The following is a 13,831-nucleotide window of genomic DNA, read 5'->3' on the forward strand; positions in this document are numbered from 1 at the left end:
AAGAATTTTACATTCATCTTCTTATTGGGTAATGTGATATTAAACCAAACATTTTCATCTTTCTAACCTAAATATTCTAATGCAAAAATATTCATAATGCATACCTTCAAAATGACCATGTATGAAAACTGAATATTTTTCTCCAAGAAGAAAATCCCAAAATAATTTCTTGTGAACAAATAATCATGATTTTACTGAGGAATTATTAATGAGGTAGCAAATTTTCATCTTTACATGGAAATATCTTTGTAGGGGTCATTCCATACGAAATGCGCAAAATTCACAAAAAAGTGGTGGCTGCATGGTAACTTTATGAAATTTGGTATACAGGTTAATTTTAATCCTACATAAAAATATCTGAAATACTTTGGCTGAATATTTTTTATTTTAATAGTTACATGTGATTGAAAATTGGTCAAATTGAACAGCATTCTCATAAATGCTAAATGTTGCATTTTTGAAGACTTGTATTTTATTAACTATTTAAGGAAAACATAAAAGTTATATATTGTTGTAATCTATGGGGTAAGGCAATTCATCTGATATGAGTAAAATTTAAAAAATTATTATAGTTAACTTTTAACTGAGTTTTAAAAACTGAAAATATTTCAATTTTTTCATAGTTAAGGATTCTATTTTTTAATCTCATTCTTTAAGGACTGAATTAGCTTTGCTGAAATTAATACCCAATAACATGCTAAGTATCATAAAAGAAATTCAGTAAAACCTGTAAAGTTGACCACCTTTGTAAGTTGACCGCCTGCCTATGTTGACCGCTTTTGTCGGGAACGGAATTGGATTTATCGTATATAATGAAGGAAAACCTCTGTAACTTGACCACTTCTCTATCTTGACCACCTGTCTACCTTGACCACTAATGTACACAAAATTTGGTTTGGAGTATTGTAAAAAACCCTTTGTAAGTTGACCACTTGTTTATTTTTTTTAACTTAATCTAGCAAATTATTTTATTTTATTACTATTATTTTTTTATAGCTTTCCAAGAATAATTTTGATGCTTTAGACCAGCATTTTACCAACTAAGTAAACAGCAGCATAAAGCTTATGCTGCTCTTTATTCTCCGAACTTGTTTTTCTTTTGTTGTTCTATTTGAGATTGGCCTTTTGTACTCTCTGTTCAATGAAAACAGAAAACAGGTGTCAGTAGAAAAAGTACAAAGTATTTTCTTCCAGTTGCAATATTTTGTGGCAACACTGGATTTGTGCTAAAGAGAAAAGTTACTTATTTCTGGTGCAGGGGATTAAGAGATAGGACATTTTCATTTTCAACTGCCTTTATGAACTATTAGAGTCCATAACATGGACTCTCCTAGTTACGTTTATACAAGCCTTCAAAAATGCAACATTTAGCATTTATAAGAATGCTGTTCAATTTGACCAATTTTTAATCACATGTAACTATTAAAATAAAAAATATTAAGCCAAAATATTTTAGGAGAGTCCATAAAATGGACTCTCCTAGTTACATAAAATGGCTTCAACTTACATAATAATTACATAAAATGGCTTCAAAAAGAAAGTTAATTGAACTTGAGATTGATAAAAAGTATGAAATATCAAAATTGTATGAAAAGGTAGAGTGTCGGAGAAAATTAGGTTGCCGTATTTGCCGCACATTGAGTTTCTTGAAACTTGCTGAACTATTGGAAATCACCGAAGGAAAAGTATTGAAGGATCATCACACGCTTTGGATATTTTTGAAGCAAGGTTTGTCAAACTTTATAAATCGATCGAAAGTTAAGTGATTACCGCCACAGAAGTGAAACATTGTTTTCCCTCTGTATAGAGGATTACCAGCTAATTTGCGAGTACACTCTTAGTCATTCTGCAAACAAAACATCATTTTCAATTTTTAGCATTTATTTATATTTATTGATAAGAGTGAAGTAAAAGGTCTTGCACCATGGCCCTACGAAAGTTGTTGTTGATTTTGTTCGTACAGATTAATTTATTTTTCGACAGGTAAGTGCATCATTTCAGTTTAAATCAAGTAAGAAATAAGCATAATTGTCAAGCTGATCATTTGAGATTTTCAAGAAACTTTCTGAAATCCTACTACTCTCTGACACCTCAAATGTATGTATAATTTTTAAAAAAATCTATCTTATACAATTAATCAGTAGTTAATTTCTGAATTCGTCAAAAAAAATATCTTGGCAGCAGTGTTTTAAAATGTTCTGAACTAACTGAAGTTCTATGGGAGCTTCAGAGTTGCATTAAAGCTCATTTTAAAGAAAACGGCATGCACCTTACTTTGATATGTAACAACACAAATATTTCAGGTAAAAATATTTTTTCACAGGTTTTAAATTTTGACATTGTGTCTCTCAAAAATTAAGGGGTTTTTTTTTTTTTTTTTGTAATGTATTATGATGAATGCATCCCAAATGTTCTGAGTGGCCTCGTAAAAGGATCGACAGTTATAGCAAATATTGTTGGATAATTTTTGCAAAAAATTGGCTTTAAAAAATCCTAACTAGTGATGTGCTGGATATCCGAGGGAAAATAAAGATCCTTATCTGTTTTTTACAATTCTTGTATTTTAACACTCATTCTAAATATAGATAGGTATGAACCACTCTTAAATTCTATTTAAAAAGAAAAGAAATTAAGAAGTTAATTTTCAAACCCTGACTCAATAAGGAAGGAGATAATAAGTTTGACATGTATATTTGTGTGTGTCTGTGGAACCGTAGCCCCCAAACAGATGAACCGAGTTTGTTTGTTCTTTTTTAGGCTCAAAAGGTGACTTAATTGAAAGTGTTCTTAGCTTGGTCTCGTCTTTGTAACAATGTAATTACCCAAAGGTGTCCACCTTTCCCCAAATACAACAGAGAAAAATTACCCCTGAAAATAACCCTAACATTTTCAATGCTGCAGCCTGATCTCCCATAGGTGGTGGACACCTATGAATTACTGTAGATATTAATTAAAAACCAACTTAGTGTTTTTCGCAATTTTAACAGTGAGAGCTTACATGTGCATTTAAATATTAGCACTAGTGGAAAAAATGAAATTTTCTGCATTTAATATTTGTTAGGAATTTCCAAGTAGGAGTTATAATCTTGTTTACATAAAAGAAAAATTTCAAGTACAATGTTACACCTTTATGCTTGCAAGTAATAACAATTTCTTTGTTGCTTCACGATTTAAAACTTATCTGCTTTCAGTTTCTGGCGTATACTGACCCACAAGAAGTTCTTATGGATCTAGACACTAGTGATCCATATTTGCAGATCTAAACTTATAATGATCCGGCACTCACTTGTTATAACTTAAGTTTTTTTGAGCTACTGAGCTGTATAATAGCTCATTTTAAAGAGAATTTCATGATCTTTCATCTCTGATTTGTAATTTAAAATTTTTTTTATTCCAATAATTTCTAAATAGTGTAGGTATTTTTTTAATTTTGATGCAGTTACAGAAAATAACGTTCTGACACTTCTTGGCAGTTTTTCTTCAAAATTTTCTTAACTGTTGATCCCGTTGTAGTCCTACTCTGAAAATTTTTGGCCGCATTCACTAAAATACAGTAAAAACCACGTTCTTTTTTTTTTTTTCAAATGATACTATTCTCAACTTATTTTAATCTGAAAATTTCAGGAAAATGAATTTTTCCCCGAAAAGTAATTAAATTAACGAACCGACTAAAGTGCATGTCTTTCTCTTCTAAGTGAGTTATAGTACAGCTCTGCAACTCTAATAAAGCTTGAATTATAAAATTTTAAAGCACTACCAGCAATTTGAAAAGAAGTGCTTTTTAACAACTTTCAGAAATTATTACTAATCAGATATGAAAGCTTTTTTTTAAAATTATATACAGTAAAACCCCTCTAATACACTCTAACGGGACAATTTTTTTTGTCTGCAAAAGAAGGGTGTCAGGGGTTTGATAATGTTATTTTCCTTAGAATTGGAGAATAAAATATTGTCTGCATAAGAGGGGTGTCCGTTAGGAGGGGTTTTACTGTACATTTAAGATGTCAGAGAATAGAGCTTCCGAAAGTGTCATGAAAATCTGAGACGGTCAGGTTGAGAATTTTATTAATTTATAGGTTGATATGATCCATTTAAACCTGTTAAATAATATTAATTTGTGCAAATAAAATAAACAACAATTTTTCTAGGGCCAAGGTGCAGGACCTTTTGCTTCACTCCTATCAATGAATATAAACGAATGCTAGGAATTAAAAATGGTGTTGTGTTTGCAGAATGATGAGGTAAATGAGTAGGGTAATCCCATAACGATGAAGGAGCAAATGAGCTGGTAATATTGCTGACGGAAAGCAATGTTTCATTGCTGTGAGGTTAATCACTGAACATTTGGTCCGAAAAAAAAGTTTGACAAACTTTGCATCTAAATTATTCTATGCATTGTATCGAATAATTTATCCTAAAATACTTAAATACTTAATAACTTATCCTAAAATACTTTTCTCTTGATGCATTCCAATATTTCTGCTTCTTGTTGAACACTCAACATGCAGCAAATTCAGCAGCCATCATAGGCTTTGCACATAATAGCTGTAAGCTCAGGTACACATGTATACTTCCATAGGACTCGCTTAAGCGACGGTAGGGTCACTGTACGGTAGGGGACTGTCATTTCAAAATTTTCCATTGAAGGACTAAACATTTGTGCTCAATACATTTTTTTGGGAAAAAACAATAAAATACATACACAATGATGCCAAATTAAATTGTTTCTAAAATCCAGAGGGTCCCGTTACAACCCAATTGACAGATCTGGAATTCATGTTCTTCACTATACATATCATCAGGGGCGGACTAGCTGACTTTGGCCCAGTCGGCAAAAGAATATTTTGGCCCACTTCTGTAAATTAGTCGACAAGACAATGAACTGCTACTAGTTCTTATTTTTCTTTAAGTTCATAAATCAAGATTTAAAGTTCTAAAATAGAAAATTGCGAAACGTAAAATATAGCTAACACTGACACATTTTTTATGTGCCTTGAAAGGATACTTATGGTTATAAGCCTGAAAAGGCACATCTTTAGGCTTCTATACTGACAACATAAGAAGGACACGAGGAAAGAGATGAGGAACCAGGTAAATCCCCTCGGAAATTTTTTGAAATTGGTTGATCTATATAGGCCTAAGAAAAGAATCGGTACACGGGGTTCTAGTTCCCTTCCAAACGATATTTTCAAAGTTGATGTCAAAAAAGGCAATTTTACAATTTTCGGTAGCGTTAAAGGAAAGGAGAAAAAAAAGGGTTTCCCCACAATTTTGTTTTCTTAACTTTTTTTTTTTCAAAATTGAAATCCATTTTAGTCTATCTGTTTACAATAGAATGTCGGGAAGTTTTAGAAATGCAATTTTAGGCTACCCTTAGTAAAATTAATGGAACAGCATAGGGAGCTCTCTAGAAAAACGTTTAGAGTTTGAACTATTAAAACACGCAAAACTAACTTTGGTCACGTTTGAGAGAATAGGAGGGTCAGTGATCTCATTTGGAAGTATTTAAAAACTGAAGTATACTTTGACCCAATTTTAAACTACATTTCGTTACTATAGGGAATCTGGCGACTCTCCTTCGAAATTTTCCGACATTGAAATTTTAAAAATATAATCGTACAATATGTTTGGAAACATTGAAAGGAAAAGAGAAAGGTTTCCCCCAAGATTTTTTAGAAGGGCACAGAGCCCTTCTGCTTTTAGGCTAACCTTCGACCCCTGTCCTTGAAACGTCATTCTTTCGTTTCAATCATTTATCCACAAGAATCTGATCAGAATATATCTGAATGTTTTTTGCATTACCTTTAAAACTAAACATCAAAAGCTTTTTCATATTTTAAAAATAATTACTATCGAAAACACTTGAACTTTGTATGTACCTAGTATACCAAAAAGTAAAAGAAGTACCTTTTTTATTCAACAAAACTTCTACCCTTTTATCCCTTTTATCTGAAAGCGCACTGCCCCTTTTTTGGTCTTGAAGAAACACTAGTTCTCTCTGGGCATTTTTTTCTGAAACTGAAATCAATTTTTGGCTATAGTGCAAATAAAAAGGTTACGAAGCTCTCCTATGGAAAATTTCTATAAGTGAAATTCGAAGCTGTCTTTAGTGACTTTGAGGGAATGCCTAAGGTTCGAAGACTTTGTTTGGCAATATTTCGATATTTAAGGGGGTCCGGAAAACAAAATGTGTCAAATTTTGCATTTTTTTTTTAATCATTTAAAAAACTTCTCAATCTTTTTCTGCTTAAAAGGGCGTTTGAATCTTGCTTCTATAGATTAGAACGAAAGATATAATTATTTTTGTTGCATTCTTTTAACTAATATTATATTTAACTTTAAAACTTCAAACGCGTTTCTCTCCATGATGCAATTTTTCCCGATTTTTCGCATTTAAACTCTTATAAGTCAAGAACTGATAAAGATAAAGTAATGAAATTTGGAGCATATCTTTTTCAACTAGTTTACTTTGATTTTTATACGGTGAGTTTGAAAAAAACCATTACTTCAAAAAATATGATTTTTTTCAAGTATCTTTGAATTTTTCGAAATTTTTCTTCAAATATTTTCTATTTTTATTGAATTAATATTTTTTAAATCGTCGAATAAAAATTAAAACTGAGATATTTGTGCATAGTTTTTTTTTTTTTTTAAATTTGAAAATTGACCAAGAATATTTTGAGTTTAGCAATTCAAAGAAACCCCATTCTTTTCAGAAAACAATAACTAAATTTAAATATATTTTTTATATATTTATGTTATGATTTTGCGAATCAAACTGATGGTGAATCAGTGAAAAAAATTTCAAAACTCTAAACTGTTTAATACCATTTTTTTTTTTTTTTCAAAATGTGTCCCAGACTATTTTAAATCTGTAATACACAATTTCCTTCTTGGACCTTGATGCAAAAACCAAGAACCAGGTAAGTCCAGACTCACTCATTTTTGGTAAGACCAATAAATAACATTAGTGTCCGATTGAAAGGCTAATATCGTTCCCACATTATTATTTACAAAGCAGAGGTCTAATCTTACATTTGTGACCCGTTGCACCAATCGGAACAACCAGTTCTCCGCACGCAAAAATGAATTTTTAAAAAAGGAAAAGATTGGGCAACAAAGTCCTCAATTGTAGACTCAATACTATCGTGATTTTAGGACTACAAAGGGACCTCATACCTGAAATACCATACATAGGAACCCAGGGTTACCAACTGCTCCGCATTTTGCGGAGTTGTTGCACTAAAATGGCGAAACTCCGCGGCTCTGCAAAGAAGTTCTTTTGCTCCGCATTTCCCTGCCGAAGTTTTCCAGCTTAAATTTTGCTATTTCATCATAACAAACATGTAAATATGAGAAATTAAAGATGCTTATACTCAAAGATTGAAATTGTGTATAAAGCTGTTTTATTAATTTAGAAATAATTATTTTCATGCTAGTGCTTAAAATAGTTATTAAAGCTCTAAAAAAAATCAGATAAGTGGTTTTAGTTAATTTTATTGATTTTTATACAAAATTCCGAACTGCTCCGCAAAATTTTATATTACTCCTCAAAATCAGCACAGATGCTCCTCAAATTGTTTCACCACGGTTGGCAACCCTGGGACCCCGTTAAGTCTAAGTCTGGCCCTGATTACAACTAATGTTGCTCAAAATAAATAAATAAATAAAGAAAGAAAGAAAGAAAAAATTAATCTTGCCCCCCCCCCCTGCCTCCCCTGGAACTCAGGCCCCCTATGTTCAGGAACTCGCCCTTCTAAGTTGAAATTTTGTCCTGTTTCAGATTCAGTTTATCGTAGTTCAGACTTGCTTTCCCGATGCGATTCTGAGATAAAAATACTCGTATAGTGATAAATTACATTAGACTATTGAAATCGATTGCCAACTGACAGCATTTAGTTGAATCTGCCGCAACGAGTGAATATCAGGCCAGGGGCGTGTACAGAAATTTTTGAGGCCCGTCACAAATGACTTTTACGGGCCTTCCTCCATTTTGTTTACCACTACGTCCCTACTGTATATTTCACCCCTCATTTAAAAAATCTCGGGCCCCCTTCAGGCTCGGAACCGGGCCAACAGATGTTCCTTCTCTCTCCCCCCCCCCCCAACCTTGTGCATGCCGCTGCTCATGTATCAACACCCCAAAGCATGGCCCACACATTTATAGCAGGGCCGGGGCCGCTTTGTCTAGTGGTGCAGGCCAATTGTTGTTAATAGACGTACTAGTATAAGATTTTGAAAGCTCTTTTTTCGTCCCGGGTCCTATTTCAGACCACGTCGAACCCTAATTTCTCTGGGCCCCTCCCGTTTCCTCAATGTGGGAGCCATGGACCCCAGAGCTCTAAAAACTAGAGAGAAAGTTGACAAAGAGAGGAAAGCATTCGCACCTGTGGCCTTCGGCTATTTACTTTGGCCCCTGGCTAAGGATGAGAGAAAAATTAACCTGCTTCCAAACACTTTTTTCCCATAGAGTGAAAAAATATTGTAACGGATCCGGTGAGACTTCCAACTTTCTTGAAAGGACGACACAGTTCTTGATTAAGAATACAGGAAATTTATTTACACTATGTACAGGGAAGATCGTCAACAACTGCTAAATTAATCATCAGCAATTAAGCAAATATCACACAAACCGTAAACTCAACGGTTACACACGTATTTACTTCCAAATACGAAAAACAACACAGCGAAATGCCTCGCAATAAACAGAGCTAATACACTCTCAGCACAAATTCTCAATCGAAACTAACTTTTTATCACGCGGGACGCTTTTATAAACATCGAAAAGAGAGCTTTCAAATATTCCAGAAAATACTACACCGTTCTACACTTTCATTGATAAAATCAGTGAATGAAATAAGAAAAAAAGAATAAGGGGAACGTATACTTCGGCCGAATGTAAAGGGGCTGTATATTCATTACGGGAAACTATTTACAGGTTACGTTACTACAATAATTACTATTTACAGAATTCGTAACATTGCCCCCTTCCCAAGGACTGCACGTCCCGGGCAGTACAATCCTCAGAAAGGGTGCCAAACTTCTATCACAAGTTTACAAATATACACATTAATTAATAACTAACAGATACAGAAAACACAATAATAACAAGAAATATTACTAAACATTAAAAGCAAAAATTATCTACAACTTTTATGTTATCAACCATGGTTGTTTACGTAATACTCATGAACTATGGCCATAGTATGGGGCTAACCGATCATAATGTACAACCCTAGGTTTTGCATTAGGTGATTTTTGGATCCTCACTACGACGTCATTCAGTCGGTTAAGGACTTTGTAGGGTCCATCCAAATGCGACTGCAATTTGGGTGAAAGAACTTTCCGTCGGATGGGATTCCATAACCAAACCTTGTCGCCTTCGTTGAATTCATGTCCAGTAGACCTTGTGTCGTATCGGGTCTTCATCTTCTCCGCCGCGATGTTGATTCGCTCTCGTGCGAAGTTATGAACGTCTTCCAACCGGGCCTGGAGATCCTGGATGTACTCCTCAGGCGATGAAGGCGCAATCCGGAGGACGACCGAAGACGAGATCACGAGGTAGCCGAAGCTCTCGTCCGAAGAGCATCTGAGATGGGGCAAATCCGGTAGTCTCGTGGACAGCACTGCGGTAGGCCAGCAGGAACAAAGGTAGCTTCTTGTCCCAATCCTGTTGATTTCTGGATACCATAAGCGAGAGATTATTCAGGATTGTGGGTTAAATCTCTCCACCATGCCGTCCGATTGTGGGTGTAGTGGTGTTGTCCTAGTTTTCTCAATTCCGAAAATTTGACATAGGCCCTTAAACTTAGCAGAGATGAAATTCCCCCCTTGATCGGAATGGATCTGCAAAGGTGTTCCATATCTCGAGATCCAATGCTGGACTAGAGTCTCTGCTACGGTGGTAGCTTCTTGATCTGGAATGGGATATGCTTCCGGCCATTTGGTGAAGTAGTCGATGGAAACAAGAATGTATTTGTTCCCATCAGCAGTTCTTGGTAGAGGACCCAGGATGTCGATCCCAATTCGTTCTGAAGGTGCTCCAACGTTGTACAGATGTAGCTTCCCTCTGCTTCTTTTCTTCGGTCCTTTACGAGCAGCATAGGCGTCACAAGAATGGCACCACTTCTCCACGTCATCCTTCGCCTTGCTCCAGAAGAAGCGCTCCCGAACTTTATTGAGGGTTTTCAAGACACCAAAATGTCCTCCAGTCGCACTACTATGTATTTCTTTCAGAACATCTGAAATCCTTGATCGGGGAAGTAGTAACTGCCACGGTCTAGGAAGATTGGGCGCCGACTATTGGGCGCCGCATATTGGACGCCGGGAACTTTGGGCGCCGAGCACTTTGGGCGCCGATCATTTTGGGCGCCCGGGAACTTTGGGCGCCGAGCATTTTGGCCGCCGGGAACTTTGGGCGCCAAGCATTTTGGCCGCCAGGAACTTTGGGCGCCGAGCATTTTGGGCGCCGGGAACTTTGGGCGCCGGGAACATTGGGCGCCGAGCACTTTGGGCGCCGGGAACTTTGGGCGCCGAGCATATTGTGCCCAGTATTCCCAGGGCCTAAAATGCTCGGCGCCCAATGTTCCCGGCGGCGAATTTTGAAACGCTCTCAATGCTTACGTTACGGTAGCTACCGGTTAGTTAACCACGTGACAGCTAATGATCACATAGAACGCTGGGGTTAGTAACCGGTCGACCGGTGAGGTTCGTCCAACGCATGCTTGCGTTCGCCGAGCTCAACTGGTAGTTACCGGTTAATCGATCACGTGACATCTAATGATCACGTGCTTCATATTAATACGGTAACCGGTTGATGATAGAACGCAGCGGTTAGCAACCGGTTACTCAGTGGTCGACCGGTTAGGATCGCCGAACAAAACCAATTACAGTACATTGGCGAAATGAGAAATAAAAACGAGCGCGTTCTATTAAACAGCATGGTAACCTGGATACATTAAAGCAACCCCGAGTAAAATGTAAACAGAGCCGCCCCTTTAAAATTGTGAGGTAGAAATTGCAATGCGAAATATTGCTGTTTAAAGTTTTAGTTCGTTTTAATTTCACGATTTACTGTTTTTTGTGTTGTGAAATATTTCCGTTTTCGTAGGGTTTCTTCTGAATCTTAATTTACATCTGTATTGTTGTTATGTTTGGAAAATTCTGCTTGCTGTAAACATTCGCAATAAACTCACATTGAAAGAGACGCAGAACACATTTTAACATGGTAGATAATACATGCTGTTTCAAAATGAGTTTCTTTGACTGTTGATTTTTTTTTTATATACTTGAGAATAGTAACTGAAATACAATCTGAGTGCGCTTCTCTTATGTTGTTGATGTTTTAATTTATTGGTTTTCTCTGAACAATATGTTGAAGATTTTGGTTATTTCATAAAGTTTTTTAACAATAAAAATGTCGTGAGAAAATTTGTAAAAAATACTACCATTTAATGATCTAAGAAATACATTTTATTTCAGGAAAGAATATAATCCTTTTTAATTTAATTTAATTTCACCTTCATCTGTCTCAGTTTTTAGTTTTATAAAAAAAAAAATAAATAAAAAGGGGAAAGGATGGGTGGGAAGATGTTGAGTCACTGCTCCTATGCTCTGTGGGGCTCGTGAGAATTTGAGCGACCAGTGTCAGCCTTTGCACACTCCCCCCCCCCCCCCCATTTCCTAAAAAAAATTAAAATGACACGTTTGGCTACCACCAACTACTCGCAATCAGTAGTCATTGGCCCCAGGAACTGTAAGCTTTTCCATTTCGATTGTTTTATGCTCCGAGCTTGTGTCACTCCTTTACTGCACTAAATCATTATAGTCTAATAGGTGTGAGTTCATTTGTATGCTAATGATAATAATATATTCAGAGCTCTAAATTTTTTTTTTGAACTTGTTAATTTTGCCTGAATGAACTGATAATTGATAACAATTTGCAGATTGCTCCAAAATCTTAATTATATTAAAATGTTCCCTATCAAAGAAGTTTACAGCAAATATTGTATCAATTGACTTTGAATTCATAGCACCTGTGATAGTTAAGTTAGAGGGGGGAGGGGAGCCAAAGTGAGTGCCCTTGGCTAGTGCATTCTTATTCTTGCACCCTTTGAACTTGTTCGTTTCCGTTTTTTTCCCTTACATTCATGGCATGCAAAAAATCCGGAAAACTTGCAGAAGGGGTTGCTATTCATATTGTATTGTAATTAACTCTGAATTTGGAGCACTTCAGAAGTGATTGGTAGTTGGGGGAAAGGGTTCCAAACATAACAACAATACAGACGTAAATTGAGATTCAGAAGAAACTCTACGAAAACGGAAATATTTCACAACACAAAAAAAACAGTAAATCGTGAAATTAAAACGAGCTAAAACTTTAAACAGCAATATTTCGCATTGCAATTTCTACCTCACAATTTAAAGGGGCGGCTCTGTTTACATTTTACTCGGGGTTGCTTTAATGTATCCAGGTCACCATGCTGTTTAATAGAACGCGCTCGTTTTTATTTCTCATTTCACCAATGTACTGTAATTGGTTTTGTTCGACGATCCTAACCGGTCGACCACTGAGTAACCGGTTGCTAACCGCTGCGTGATCATTAGATGTCACGTGATCGATTAACCGGTAGCTACCAGTTGAGCTCGGCGAACGCAAGCATTCCTTGCGTTCGACGAACCTCACCGGTCGACCGGTTACTAACCGCAGCGTTCTATGATCAACCGGTTACCGTTCTAAGCAGTTGATTGGAGCACGTGATCATTAGCTGTCACGTGGTTAACTAACCGGTAGCTACCGTAACGTAAGCATTGAGAGCGTTTCAAAATTCGCCGCCGGGAACATTGGGCGCCGAGCATTTTGGACGCCGGAAACATTGGACGCCGAGCATTTTAGGCCCCGGGAATACTGGGCACAATATGCTCGGCGCCCAAAGTTCTCGGCGCCCAAAGTTCCCGGCGCCCAAAATGCTCGGCGCCCAAAGTTCCCGGCGCCCAAAATGCTCGGTGCTCAAAGTTCCCGGCGCCCAAAATGCTCGGCGCCCAAAGTTCCCGGCGCCTAAAGTTCCCGGGGCCCAAAATGCTCGGCGCAAAAAGTTCCCGACGCCCAAAATGCTCGGCGCCCAAAGTTCCTGGCGCCCAATATTCGGCGCCCAATAGTCGGCGCCCAATCTTCGGCGCCCAATCTTCCCATTTCGTAACTGCCACGTAGACGTTTTGCCATCATCAGATTCCCATTTTCGGTACAGTACGCCGTTCCGTAAATGGAGTGAGTTCCATAAAGCCCAGTATCTTTTTGTTGCAGGGCTGAAGATGGAAACGTCCTGCCAGCTAGGGCGCCGACTGTCACTTTCCATGAACTCCAAAATTGGTTTTATGTCGGGGTCTTCAAGTTGATCTTTTCGAACTTGGTCGTCACTCCATGGATCAGGTTCTGATGATGTTGAAGTCAATGTCACCTGATAGGCAGAGGGCTAGTCGTTCCATACTGTTTCTCGATTCGGGAACAATAATTGCAGTTCTCAGGACAGGGTCTCCTTGATAAAGCGTCTGTATTACCGTGAGACAACCCTTTTCGGTGCTTGATCTCCATGTCATATTCCTGGAGCCGCTGTATCCACCTGGTTATCTGGCCTTCTGGATTCTTGAAGTTCAAAAGCCAAGTTAACGAGGCATGATCTGTCCGAAGCAGAAATTTTCGGCCGTAGAGGTAATGATGGAAGTGTTCTACAGCTTTCACTATGGCCAGTAACTCCTTTCTGGTGACGCAGTAATTTCGCTCCGACTTTGATAAGCATTTGCTCCAGTAAGCGATGACATGTTCATTGCCGTC

This window comes from Uloborus diversus, chromosome 3 (assembly GCF_026930045.1).
Source record: "Uloborus diversus isolate 005 chromosome 3, Udiv.v.3.1, whole genome shotgun sequence".
Classification (NCBI taxonomy): Eukaryota; Metazoa; Arthropoda; class Arachnida; order Araneae; family Uloboridae; genus Uloborus; species Uloborus diversus.